Source organism: Octopus bimaculoides, chromosome 8, assembly GCF_001194135.2.
Source record: "Octopus bimaculoides isolate UCB-OBI-ISO-001 chromosome 8, ASM119413v2, whole genome shotgun sequence".
Classification (NCBI taxonomy): domain Eukaryota; kingdom Metazoa; phylum Mollusca; class Cephalopoda; order Octopoda; family Octopodidae; genus Octopus; species Octopus bimaculoides.
Window position 1 is genome coordinate 29,473,804 of NC_068988.1, and position 13,999 is coordinate 29,487,802.

A 13,999-nucleotide genomic window follows, 5' to 3' on the forward strand; every position below is an offset into this window, starting at 1 on the left:
CGTCGTCGTCATCGTCATCACCACACCACCACCACCATCATCATCATCATCATCATCATCATCATCATCATCATCGTCGTCTTCATCATCATCATTGTCTTCATCATCATCATCATTTAATGTCCGTGTTCAATGCTGGCATGGGTTGGACAGTTTGACAGGATCTGATGCACCCAAGGACTGCATTGTGCCCCAGTGTCTGCTTCAGCTTGTTTTCTACAGCTTGATGCTTAAATTTACATTTTGATGGCTCTTACAATTACTATAATCCTGGACTAATCTACGTAACTGGACTTTCGGAGAGAGTCGACCCAATTTCTCTGAGGACAGCAATACAGATCAATCTAGAAAAAGAATAAAGAATGAAAAGAACATGGTATAAAGATAAGGACACAGAGCCCATAAATACCATCTTTATCCTTCAGATCAAATGTAGCAAACTTTCTCATAACCCATAGCAAAGCAAAGTAACCTTTTTCAGGTTATTACATCAACTGTTTTAATGTAAAAACAAATAAATTAACAAAACCTTCACACTCCAAATATAATTTATCAGAAGTCTTTTTGTTTATCGGTGTTTAACACATCAGTAAGGAACTGGTTTGATTTATTTCTTCTTATAACAATCCTATCTGATTTCTAATGCTATCCTCATTTTCTTTCTTTCTTTTTCTTTTTTTTTCATTCTTTCGGTAAAAGTCTATGACACCATGAGTGAGTGTGTGATATTGTCTTTCCTCTGCTCGACAGAACTGAACAAACACTCGCACACACACACACACACACGTACTCATGAGTGATGTCATGTACTAATACCGAAACATTGTCTTGCTTTTTTTAATTTTTTTTATGCACAGTCAAATAATTAAACAATTCTAGTTAGTATCAAACATCGTCAGTACAGTTAATGCATCCGTACCTACAGAAAGACCTCTAGAGAATAAGGAACAAAGATTTTCTTTCTAGAACTTGGAGGGAAAATCACAAAAGAAAACAAGATAAAATGAAAAAGCGAAGAGAAAAATCGATAGCACCCGGTTTGACACCCGGAAACCGAACGGAAGTGTCCAGTGCTTGCAATTACTGAGCCTCGTTTTGAATGATATCGCTGGAACAGGTGTCGTCTGCCCCAGTCAGTCACACGTCGACAGTTTGTGGAAATATATCGGAGTTGGCGAATGATCAACATCACCTGACCTCCATGTTCGTGCCTGGCTTTTTATTATTATCATTACAACGATAAAGCATATATATACATATATATATATATATATATATATATATATATATATAAAAATATATACATGTGCATATATGTGCGATCTTTAGGTGAGTTTAATCTTCCCCCCACCTTCGAATTGTTTGTGTTCTATTTCAGGTGATGACTATTGTTTAGCGATGCACTTTGAGAAATAATATATAGCTTGGCTTGTAAATATGTATTTGTCATTGATTTCATATGTAAATAGAATTTTCTAAAGGAGAGAAAAAGAGAGAGTCTTGAAGGAACGAGATGGTGTAACAATTATGTCAGACACGAGGTGGAAGAAATGGAAGGGCTACAACTGAGAATCGAATCCGGGAGCAGCGCTCACCCTCTGGTCTGCAGCGCTCACCTTCTCCATAAATTCAACATTGTTTGTATTAAAGATCATATATGTTAATGGCAAAAGAAATAAGAGATCGTGATATTTATACGCTTCTAAAGAACATAATGGTCTGCTTGAAGTGACAAGGACTCAACATGGAATCGAACACGTCTCGCCCATTAGGCTCACCAAAATCTCTTCCTTATGGAACTTGGAACTTTTCTCGACAGGTTATTTTTCACTAAACATCATAATGTATCTTTAAAAACGTGTATATATATATTTATGAATGAGTGTACACAATATATTACTGGTACCTATGTTGATTAATTCCGGGGTGGAGGGATGACGAAAGATGATATGGATAGATGTAAAACTATCCGCCTGTTATTTAGCCCCAGGTGAGCTCTGCATGTGGACCTATGATTAAAAGCGTTCTACTATTAAATATCCTCTTTGTTTGCACACAAACTACCTCAGACTGCATTATGCAACTCATCCACCCGCCCTTTTGTAGTTTTTTAAAGGGTGTGATTTCAGAATTTGCTGCTATTTCTAGCAGGTCAAACGACTATGTGGAGGCCCCCTCGGTCCAGCTGTTGTTCACCTGCATTACTCATACCTGTTAAATATGAATTGCTGGTATATTGAGTAATTACATGTCTACCCCCAGTTTTATCCGGCAAAGTAAATGAGTGGTTGTGGCCATCATGCATTTTCTAATGGAATAAATGAAACATTTCCAAATGAGAATCAACAGTCATGAAGATCTTAATGTCTGGCCAGGCACTCACTGCACGCCTCTGCGCGCGCGCGCGCGAGTGTGTTTGTGTGCATGTGTATCTATCTATCTATCTATCTATCTATCTATCTATCTATCTATCTGTCTATCTATCTATCTCTACATTCACCTATCTATCTATCTATCTATCTGTACATACCTGCATACATACATATGTATACACGTGTATGTATGTGTGTATGTATGTACGTACGAGAGGGTGCTGACAAGTTTCTGGCTTACAGTAAAAGAATATACAGGAAGATCAGCTAATTATGATTTTATTCAACATATTCCCCTCTCAGATTCACACACTTTCTGTAGCGGTCCTTCAGTTTTTCTAAGGCCCTGTAAAAGAACTTGGAAGGTTGGGCCTCCAGCCAGGCCTTTCACGACACCCTTAAAGCCAGGAACTTTTCAGTACCCCCTCGTATATATGTATGTATGTATGTATGTTTGTATGTATGTATGTATGTGTGCAGAAATGAAATGGCTTGAATGTCTCTGACGACGTGTTTGATCGAGGGTGATTTTCAGTTTTAAATTAGGAAATAAGACATTAAATAATGAACCCTTCTGCATACTCCGAAAAAGACAGGGTGGTCACGTTGGAACGAGTTTGATTATGGAAAAACTCGGTTAAGGTTTACAGATGCAAATAAACGTGGTGGTAGAAGTTTAAGAATAGAAAACTTGACAGACATATGTAAGTAGAATAAAATTTATCAACGGGACCCAATTATAAGATTCGGAAAATAATTTTTTGAACTTATGGCATGAGGCCAGCAATTTTAAGGGTGAGGAGTTGGTCAATGACATTGACCCCGGTACTTGATTGGTGACCTCGGTCGTATTTGAACTCAACGCAAGGAATCGGAAGAAATGCCGCAAAGCATTTGAACGCTGTGCAAACGCTTCTGCCATTTCGAAACCCTTATTCGGAGAATAATTGTTTCTCATTTTGAGGGAAGGGTTAGTCGATTACCTACATCAGATTTATTTCGTCGGCCCTGGTGGGACGACGAAAGGCAAAGTTGACTTCGGTAGGATTTGAACTCAAAACGTAAAAAGCCATAACACATACCGCCGTTCTAATGACATAAGGGCAGAAATTTGGGGTAATGGGATTGTATCGATCTCAGTGGGAATGAATGGCAAATTTGATCGCGGCGGGACTTGAACTCGAAATGTCAAGAGACGTATCTAAATCCCACATGACATCGAATCCGCTACTCGAGTAATTCTCCGATATTATCTGTTTAAAAAAACATTAATAATAAACTGGTTAGTTTCAATGCAGAAGCACCTTATAGATTTTCATACTGCTAACTTCTAGTTGCCATGGTTACTACAACGATAGCGATAGTTGCATAAGAACTCGCAGACAGCTTCTGCTAGTAAGGCTGCTTCAGACATGTGGCGTTAATTTTTCCTAAATCGATCTTATTTAGTAGTGGTCACGGCAATTATATATATTTTAACTTTGAGAGTGAATCTCTGTCCTATGTTGGTTCAAGCACTGTTCGGTCTTCTTTCAAGCACCATCATTGATTTTGAAGTTTACCTCATTCTTCAGCAGGATGTCCTAAATATTCACCACTCTCTTACAAAACCAATGTTTTCCAACATTCAGTCGCACTTGTTACCTCTTCTCATTTTCCTCTGGTTTACAAACAAATCTTCCCAGGCTTTTGTCATATATTCCATTCGAGGTGATCTTACAAACCTCTATTATATAAACCCGTGTGGTCTTCTTTATTAAGTCAAAGATGGGTAGAAATAGCTTCGTAAGTCTTATTATTATTATAAACAATTCTATAAACACAAGACCTGAAATATTTGGCGAGGTTTGGGAAGCGAGTCGTCAGTTATACGCCTGACTGATACTCATTTTATCGACCCCGAAAGGATGAAAAGCAAGGTCGACATCGGCATAATTTGAACTTAGAACGTAATATCGGAATAAATGCCGCTAAATATTTTGACCGGCGTGCTAACGATCCTGCTAAGCTCGCCGAAATAACGCACCATCGACAACGAGGAGCTTCTGTGCGGCGGCTCAACATGCTAGAAATAGCAGCATACAAATCGCCCTCATCACACAATTGTCAGAGAGAAAGAGAGAGAGAATTAGGCAGATAAGATAATGTTTTCCTGGACATTAGCGATAAAAATGAATAGCGAAATTGAAATATTTTTGATCAGTTTTGCTAAATCAGAGCTGACCTCAAAATAAGAATACTATCAAGGCAGGAAAATTACTAGAAATTTCAATAATGACGACATTTATTGATCAAGATGGTTGACACTTTTAACTCTCATTGTCCTTTCTATAGTTTAATGGTTTACGAATTCGATTCGCGAGTAAAGAAATAACGTGTTTCCCAGGATTGTTTGCAAAGCGCACACTAAGCGCACCCACTGCGCATTTTTTTGAGTTAACGTGTGCGTTCGCGCGCGTGTATGTTTGTATGTGTGTATGCCTGCATGTATGTATGCATGTGTATGTATGTATGTATGTAAGCGTGTGTATGTATGTATGCATGCATGCATGTGTATGTATGTATGTATGTATGTATGTATGTATGCATGTATGTAAGCGTGTGTATGTATGTATGCATGTGTATGTATATATGCATGTGTATGTATGTATGTATGCATGTATGTGTGTATGTATGTATGTATGTATGTATGTGCCACGCCGAATCTCCCCGGAAAATAAGGGTATGTGTGTGTTTGCAGAATGCTCAGCCACTTGCACGTTAGTTTCACGAGCAGGCTGTTCCGTTGATTGAATCAAATGGAATCCTCGTCGTCGAAACCGACGGAGAACTATGTATGTTTCTGTTTATGTATGTTTATATAATCTATACACCATACACACATTGATGACACTGTTGCATTCCAGTATCACAGACTTAATATTTTTTCATATTTCCAAGATTTTCTTGCAGTGTTTGGGACAGAACAGAAACGTTCTGAAATCCATCATCACTATTTCTTTTAACCTTCATATCCCATCTTCAGGACGGAGTGAAGGTTCTTAAGCGGGCTTGATTTTACCACCAGAATTTGAATTTTAATTATTAGTTTTACACAGTCTAGGGTTGTTCATTTTTGCTTGTGTGTGGTGTATATTATGGTTATCTTCGCATTTGTTTTAGTATTGAGTTGTGACATGAATATTGTTTTTATTATCAACCCTCTGTTTGCATCTGTGTACATTTCCGAAAATCTCAGAACTGCGGACAGTGTTGCTGGGGTCATTTCCTCTCTCTACAAACCATCAACTACCTTTGCACATTCAAAGAAGAATGGAATAAGACAGCCGTTACTCAAAAAAACAAGTAAGGATTAATGATATCCGAGGGTAAAAGAATGCCATAATAATATATATTTTTCTAACCCTTGCTAGCATGGAAAAACAGATGTAAAACAAACAAATGATTACACACACACACACACATGTACTCACACACATATATGTATACATATTTATATATATACGTGTGTGTGTGTATATATATGTGTGTGTGTATTTGCACATATATATATATATATATATATATATATATCATCATCATCATCGTTTAACGTCCGCTTTCCATGCTAGCATGGGTTGGACGATTTGACTGAGGACTGGTGAAACCAGATGGCTACACCAGGCTCCAATCTGGCAGAGTTTCTACAGCTGGATGCCCTTCCTAACGCCAAACACTCCGAGAGTGTAGTGGGTGCTTTTACGTGCCATCGGCACGAAGGCCAGTCAAGCGGTACTGGCAACGGCTACGCTCAAAATGGTGTATTTTACGTGCCACCTGCACAGGAGCCACATCATTATCATCATCATTATTGTCAGCATTTAACGTCTGCTTTCCACGCTGGCATGGATTGGGCCGTTTGACTGAGGATTGGCAAGCTGGGAGGCTGCACCAGGCTCCAATCTGTTCCGGCAAGATTTCTGCAGCTGGATGCCCTTCCTTATACCAACTACTCTGAGAGTTTAGTGGGTTCTTTTTACGTGCCACTGGCATGGGAGCCAGTCATGCGGCACTGGCATCGGCCATGACTATGATTTCACTTGGTTCAACAGGTCTTCTCAAGCACAGCATATTGCCTGATAATTGAAGGGAAGGGGTACTTTTAAATGGACCAGTTATGCGCACGGATAGGACCTCACTTGGCTTGCCATATATATATATATATGATGGGCTTCTTTCAGTTTCTGTCTACCAAATTCAGCCACAAGGCTTTGGTTGGCCTGAGGCTTTAATTGAAGATACTTGCCCATGAAGTGGGACTGAACCCAGAACTGTGTGCTTGGGAAGCAAGCCTCTTCCCACACAGACACACCTGTGCCTGAGATTCTACAGTTTCATTTTGTTGTCCAGTGCCTTCCCAATACACATTCCCTCAAAACACAGGTATACAATATTTTGCACCAATTCAATATTTGAGATTATCTTTTACTATGGACTATGGCCATACTGGAGCATCACCTTCAAGGGTGTAGTTGAAGAAACGAACCCTGGTGCTATTTGAATCTGACACTTATTCTGTCAGTCACTTTTGCTGAACTGCTAACTTACAGTGATGTAAACAAACCAACACCAATTGTCAAGCTGTAGCAGGGACAAACACCAAGTCGCCCCTCCCCGCCACACACACTCACATATGTATACGACGGGCCTCCACGCAGCATCCGTTCACTAAAATTCTCTCACAAGGTATTGGTTAGCCCTAGGCTATTGTAGGAGACACTTATTACCTTGGGCAAATGTTTCTAGTATAGTCCCGGTTCGACCAATGCTTTGTGAGTGCATTGGGTAAACGGAAAAAATATTGTATTCAAATTTTGGCACAAGGCCAGCAGTTTTGGGGAAGGGCTAAGTCTGCTACATCAGTTCCAATGCTCAAGTCGTACTTATTTTATCGACCCGGGAAGAATGAAAGGCGAAGTCAACCTCGGCAGAATTTGAACTCAGAACGTAAAGACAGACGAAATGCCGCTAAGTATTTTGTCCGGTGTGTTAACGGTTCTGCTAATACGATTTGAGTGCAAGTGAACATAACTCATCGTTATGTACCTGTAATTATTAAAACACATGAAAACATCCTTAAAAACCAGCGAAGGTACCCCTACGTAATACCTCAACCTGCTACAAAAAGCAACCAGTTTTCCGGTTGCCCAAAGCACAGCCTCTCGTCTTAAATAAGGAAAGTGTAGTCATAGTAATACAAAAAGATGGGATTGTCGAGGTTAGAATGCATCTGATCATAGGATATTCCTCGATAATCTCTAAATGAGAGCTGTGCAAGTTAGCTTTTACGAAGACAGAGTAAATGAGATATGTAAAAACTTAAGCTGTCAGTCGATAACAAAAGACTAAAAATTCGTTGAGCGACCGACTATTATCTATTTCAGGTGATATAAATAAACATTGCACAAGATACTAAAAAATACTATGCTTGTACATTTTAACAATCTATTCGCATATCCGGAATAGTATTCAATTGTTCAATCATCGTAAATATACCCCGAATTCAACTGTCACACGAAGCAAGTATGAACAGATAAGCGCAAACAGACACACATGTATGTTATAAATACATTTTCATTGTACACATACATGTAAACAGGAGTACGTCGCATTGTTGAGTATATAAATTTAGCTGTGAATTTATTTTCTTTAGGAGTAAATGTTTAAAATTAAACAAATGTACATACACACCCATAAGTTGGATATTGCAAAAAAATTGATTTCATCATTTTGGGTCAGTAAAATAGTTGTAGCAGGAAGTAGTCGAAATCGATCAGGTGACTAAGTTAACGTAATGTGTGTGTGTGTGTAGTTAACTGTTTAGTTACAGTTAAATTAGCAGAATAGTCAGATCGTCGGACAAAATGCTTACAGAAGAACTATGCACATTCTGCGTTCAGATCCTGTAGGGGTCAACTTTGCATCTTATCTTTCTGCGGGATCCATAGTGTTTGTCGTGACTGGAATTGCAATAGAAAATAAAATAATACAGGATACGAATCAATGAAGGAGTCACTGTGTCCAGACCAGCTAAAACTGGAAGCTAAATCTTCCTCAAATTGCACCAGGTGTCTAATGTAGACCTAGACACGTCTCTAAAAGAATGGAATAGTCACGGCTGGACCGTCGCATCAAAACTCGGAATTTGAGTTCAGAACAGAAAGGGTTGTAACGTAACGAAATATCACGATATTTTTTGCGACCCTAATTATTCTGACAATAATGGTATATGAGCAGAGTTAGAGGTTTTGCAATATTTAACCAGTACGAGGTCGACTTTGCCTTTCATCCTTTTAGGGTCAATTAAATAAGTACCAGTTACGCACTGGAGTCGATGTAGTCGACTTCATCCCTTTGTCCTTGTTTGTTCCCTCTATGTTTAGGCCCCTGTGAGCAATAAAGAAATTAATATTTAACCAATACTTAACTTTTGTGCTTCAGGAAATACAAAATCCTTTTCTTTTTTTTTTTTTTCTGCTGAGTTCGATAAAATAAAGTACAATTAATTGCATTTCCCCCTGTAAAATGGGAGAAGCTGGTCGTTCAGAGAAATAAGGGAAGTCGTGTAGCTAGCCCTTGAGTTTGCTTCCCCCATCCCTGAGGTGGGTTGTATTAGCCTAAACAGGTTTATACAGCAGACCCAAATATGCTCCCCTCCATAAAAGCACCGCTCGAGGCAGACTATCTACCCGTCTTCAGATATGCCACAGAATAAGGGTTTCTTGGAGGTCAAGAATCGAATGCAATTAGAGCTGGCGATCTTTCGAATATTTAACGTACAAAATGCAACAAACTGCTCTGAATTCAAGTGAAAGGTGAACAAACAGTCGGTTTATACTCGACAATAAAAATAATAGGTGACTCATGTTCACATCACTTTACAACTGCTTTGTTTGGAGAAGCACTTTATGTCAGAGTCGAACATTACCAAATTTATAGTGACAAGGTAATTTTGATGGAGTTTTAGGTCACATCAAATATTCATATTTATCCATGCATGCATACATATTTCTCAATGAAGATAGCATCAACTGGTTCAATGCAATATTTAAAAAAAAATAAAACAAGAGAACATATTTATTGCCTTGTGTAATTGATTTCCGAAGATCTGTCTCACTTGAGCAAGTCGAGACTAAGTTTAATAATAATGGCGCCAAATGTGTTTCTCGATTAGAACCTTGAATTACAACCGTTTTCTGTTTATTGGGGCGGGGGTTCTATCTCTTTTTTTTTTTTTTTTTTTTTTCGTGAATGTCAGATATCTTTTGATAAGCAACAAAAATCGTAGCATAAAGAATTATTAAGTATTTTTTGTATGCTCCCACTTTTAATTTTCGAAAATTTTCTAAAGTCGACGACCAGGTTTCTCAGAAACAAATTTGAAGCCATTTAAAGCTTCAACAATATTTTAGATTTTAAAATAGTATCACATATTCTTTTATCTTATATTGTCAAGCAGCTTTGTTCTGGTAGTGTGTATTCGAGATTACGTCACATATTCTTTTTAAGGCAGTGGGTGCGGCTAATGAACTCAACGTACAGAGGGCATAAACGTACATAGACGTATGATAAATCTATAAATAATAATAATAGTATTTTTGTTACAGCTGGGGACGGTCTTTTGCCAATTAAACACACGCACTATTTATTTTGATCTTCTCTTTAGTTTTATTAGTATTATTATTTTTTAGTTTATTTGTCCGTCACAATTCTTTTGTCACACCTTCTGTGACCTCTACAGCGACTCTCTGTCTCATGAATGTGTAACGAAAGAACTTTGACGGACAAATAAGCTAAAAAGAAAATAATAATACGAATAAAAAACTGAAGTGAAGATCAAATAAATAATGCGTGTGTTTAATTGGCTGTTTGTAGACAGTTGAAAAGAATACCTTTAACAAGGAAAAAAAGATGTTTTTAAAAATGTTTTGTAGTTGCGGGTGGACCCCCTTAATCTCCTGGCAACCAACAGTTTTAGACCCAGTCCGCCACTGAATATATATATATATATATATATATATATATATATATAGTGAGAGAGAGAGAATACTAGTATTTAGAACCTTATTACCTTTTACTTATGATCTCAATGTACTCCAGAATTGGTTCCTATACATACCAAACTCTTCAACCTTTCCTCCAAAAGCTATATATTTTAAGTTATGAAAATATACGTGTCTTAGATCCAAGATAGGTTCCTTGTCATTCTTTACCAATTACCAGTCCATCAGTTTCATTTCAAATCTATCATAAACAATGGGGAAATGATATCAAATAAATGATAATTTCATTTATTCCTTATTGTTGTAATTTATCTACTCAGTGACCACCATGTTGTCTGAAAATCCAGATCCACCAACGAGCTGGTTTCATACTCTTGTAGGGAAGTGGTTATACACCATTAGGTGTACTCCGCTTCCGTACATTAAACTTCGTGAAGAAGACAACGGAACGCAGATTCTGAACAACACAACGATATTTATTTACAGTGGAATTCGGCTCACACTTGGAGGGAATTCGGTAGCTCGTCGCCTTTGGTTACTGAGACGCCGTCAATGAAGTTCGTGGTTATTTGTGTAGCTCTGGTGCTGGGTTGTGAGAGAGCTCTGTTAGACGTCTAGGCTTGATGGAGATCAGCGAACAAAGAGAGTGAAAAGAAGCGCGAAAGCTTGGATGTCGATGACTACGCATGTGCATGAGACTCTTCCTGTATTCTTTCTGGAACTAGTCCCTGCGCATGCGTGAATAAAAACTCCGGAAATGTCGTCTGCGATAAGGCGTCACTACACTCTAAAAAAACTTCATTGAAAGCAGTTTCCCTTGTTAGCAACCTTTTATATTTAACACGAGAATCTTTTAACAAAGCTGTCCTCTTAGATGTGATTAGATGTGATGTGCTATCGAATTTGTTTGTATATTGTCACAGTATGTACTTAGCAAGTACGATATTGTGATTGAGAAACAGCAGATGGTAGATAGTGTATTCTTTGTCCTGGATTTGCTGTTGTCTCAGTCTTACATTTTCTCTCCGATTCAGTTTTATTGCACTCTACTCACCTAACTATTGACTATTTTGCCACCCACTTCTTTCTAGCTTGAGTATTAGATTTAATTTCCAACTTTTATCCGGGTATTTCCTGACTAATTACAGCTATCCTTTTCCCCAAAACTATTCAAAATATTTAAAACAGGTGTTTTTTATCAACAATTTCTATTTGTTATACAAGACTCACACCATGTTTACACGTAGGAATATTTTGAACACATTATATCTTGTATGCAAGCAAAACAAATGATACCTGTGCGAACTAATTTTATCGTAAATAATGCATTTCATTCTCATAAATGAAAGGAATACGTACTTAATTACATGAATAACCTACATTAAAATACAAATCCCAAACCGAAGAAAACACAAACATGAGCAATAAAAGTAAACACAAAAAGAAGAAAAAAAAATCAATTTATAGTGCATTAATCGGTCGCACAGCAGAAGGTTCAACAGACTCTGCTGAAGCGAGGCAACACGTTTGTGGCATTACCACAGTCGATGGAAAGGCTAAGGTGTTGGAATAGCCAAGCATCCTCAGGAGCATCACCTGACACCTTGGAGATGCGAGCCACTAACGATGACAAGTATTTCCCTGTTAGCTGCCCAGCCCCTCAAATATCTCAAACGCCACTGGCTGGAAGAAATGGTTCACTGACAAGTCCTGTTGCTTAAGGATTAGGACTTTGGGGTAATAGCTATTATGAAAATCCCCACTTTAAAGTTCACGTCTTCACTATGGTTTATTAAAGAATCTCTACCTAATTATGTGATCTTTTACAAAAGCAATCAAGTCTCCATTTAATCAAACTCTACCATCTTAAAAAACAACAAAGAACACATTGAACAATAAAAAAAAAAAAAAAATAAATAAAACGGTTTTGTCATGGTTGGAACAATTTGGATCATAATTCTGCTCAATCTGCAGGAGAGTTTAAATCAGTGGTCCTCAACCTTTTTAATATGTGGGCCAGATCCCAAACCTGGAGGTTTTTAGGGATCCACATCAAGAAAATAAAACACAAAGAAAAATTTACTAAATTTATAGAGGGTAGACCATTGGGGGCTGCCAGAAGGATGCATGTGCTCCTGAGAGCTACAGCTGAAAACCCCTGGTTTAGAGACATGGACCACCACTTGTTATCCTTGAACTCTAGCTTATAGTATTTGATGATTTTTTTTCTAAAGCAGTATTATGAACATCATTTGAGATATTCACAATTCAGATGTAATACTTTAAGATACCTTTGTTGTTGTTTCATTGAGTTTAATTTTGCCGAGATGGGCTGGGTTTTCATTGCTTCAGTTTCTTGTATTTTATTGTCCTAAAAGAGCCATAGAGATTTAGTAGACACATTTCTGTTGTAATTATTTTTTATATAATAACAACTGTTGTTTTTATAAATGTCATGGAATTGATTCTAGTTGTTATATATAACACTTCATTTAAGTTAATCACCATAGATGTAATTATATTCTAGCAGAGATTTGTGGTTCAATATTTATGTCCTTGTCACAGTTTTCCTTATGTATTTGTATAAATACATTTTTTGTAAGTAGCATTTGAACATTTGAAAATGTTGAATTTATTCCACTTTATATCATTTACTTTCTAAATCATTCAATGTGCATTCTAAATTATTTAACACAAGCTAGAGTCATTTTGTTTATATTTTTGTATTTGAAAGTTCACACTGCTGTCTTTTTCATCTCATTATGCTCAACTAGTGCTTCTATGTTCATAAACTGTGATGATCAAATTAATTTTCTCCTTTTTCTCATTAGTAAATTTAATCATCGTCATCATTATCATTTAATGTTTGACTTCCATGCTAGCATGGGTTGGATAGTTTGACTGGAGCTGGCAAGCCAGAGGACTATACCAATCTCAACGATTTGTTTTGGTATGGTTTTGTAGGGAAGTGGTTATACACCATTAGGTGTACACCGCTTCCGTACATTAAATTTCTAGAAGAAACAACGGAACGCAGATTCTGAACAACATAACAATATTTATTTACAGTGGAATTCAGTTCACGCTTGGAGGGAATTCGGTAGCTCGTCGCCCTCGGTTACTGAGACGCCTTCTGAATGATTTCCGTGGTTATTTGTGAAGCTCTGGTGCTGACATGTGAGAGAGCTCTGTTGGATGTCTTGGATCGATGGAGATCAGTCAACGAAGAGACTGAGAAAAGGCGCCAAAGCTGGGTGTCGAACTCTACGCATGCGCATGAGACTCTTCCTGTATTCCTTCCGGAACTAGTCCTTGTGCATGCGTGGATAAAACTGCGGATATTGAACATATAACAGTCGTCTGCTATAAGGGGTCACTACATGGCTCCCCCGCGAGTGCCGAAAGCACGAAAATAGAAATTTGGAGGGACGCCTGAGGCAAGATGGCTACCGAAAACACCCACAAGATGTGGCACAAATATATACAATTGTGAGATACATGCATGCATGTACAAAAGAATTGACATTGACAAACAACCGTGATGACAACTGTCCAGGAAACTGGAATCATGCGATGTAAAGTCTG

At 37.8% G+C, this 13,999-nt stretch overlaps 1 protein-coding gene across 1 annotated transcript in view; it reads left to right on the forward strand.

The window, feature by feature from the left end:
• The first annotated feature begins 1,221 nt into the window (after positions 1–1,221).
• The window catches only part of LOC106873316 (mitogen-activated protein kinase kinase kinase 13), a 197,623-nt gene continuing 184,845 nt past the window's right edge, over positions 1,222–13,999 (forward strand). The window contains exon 1 of the mRNA XM_052970022.1: positions 1,222–1,329. The gene's annotated coding sequence lies outside the window, so the exon portion shown is untranslated. The remainder of the gene's footprint in view (positions 1,330–13,999) is intronic.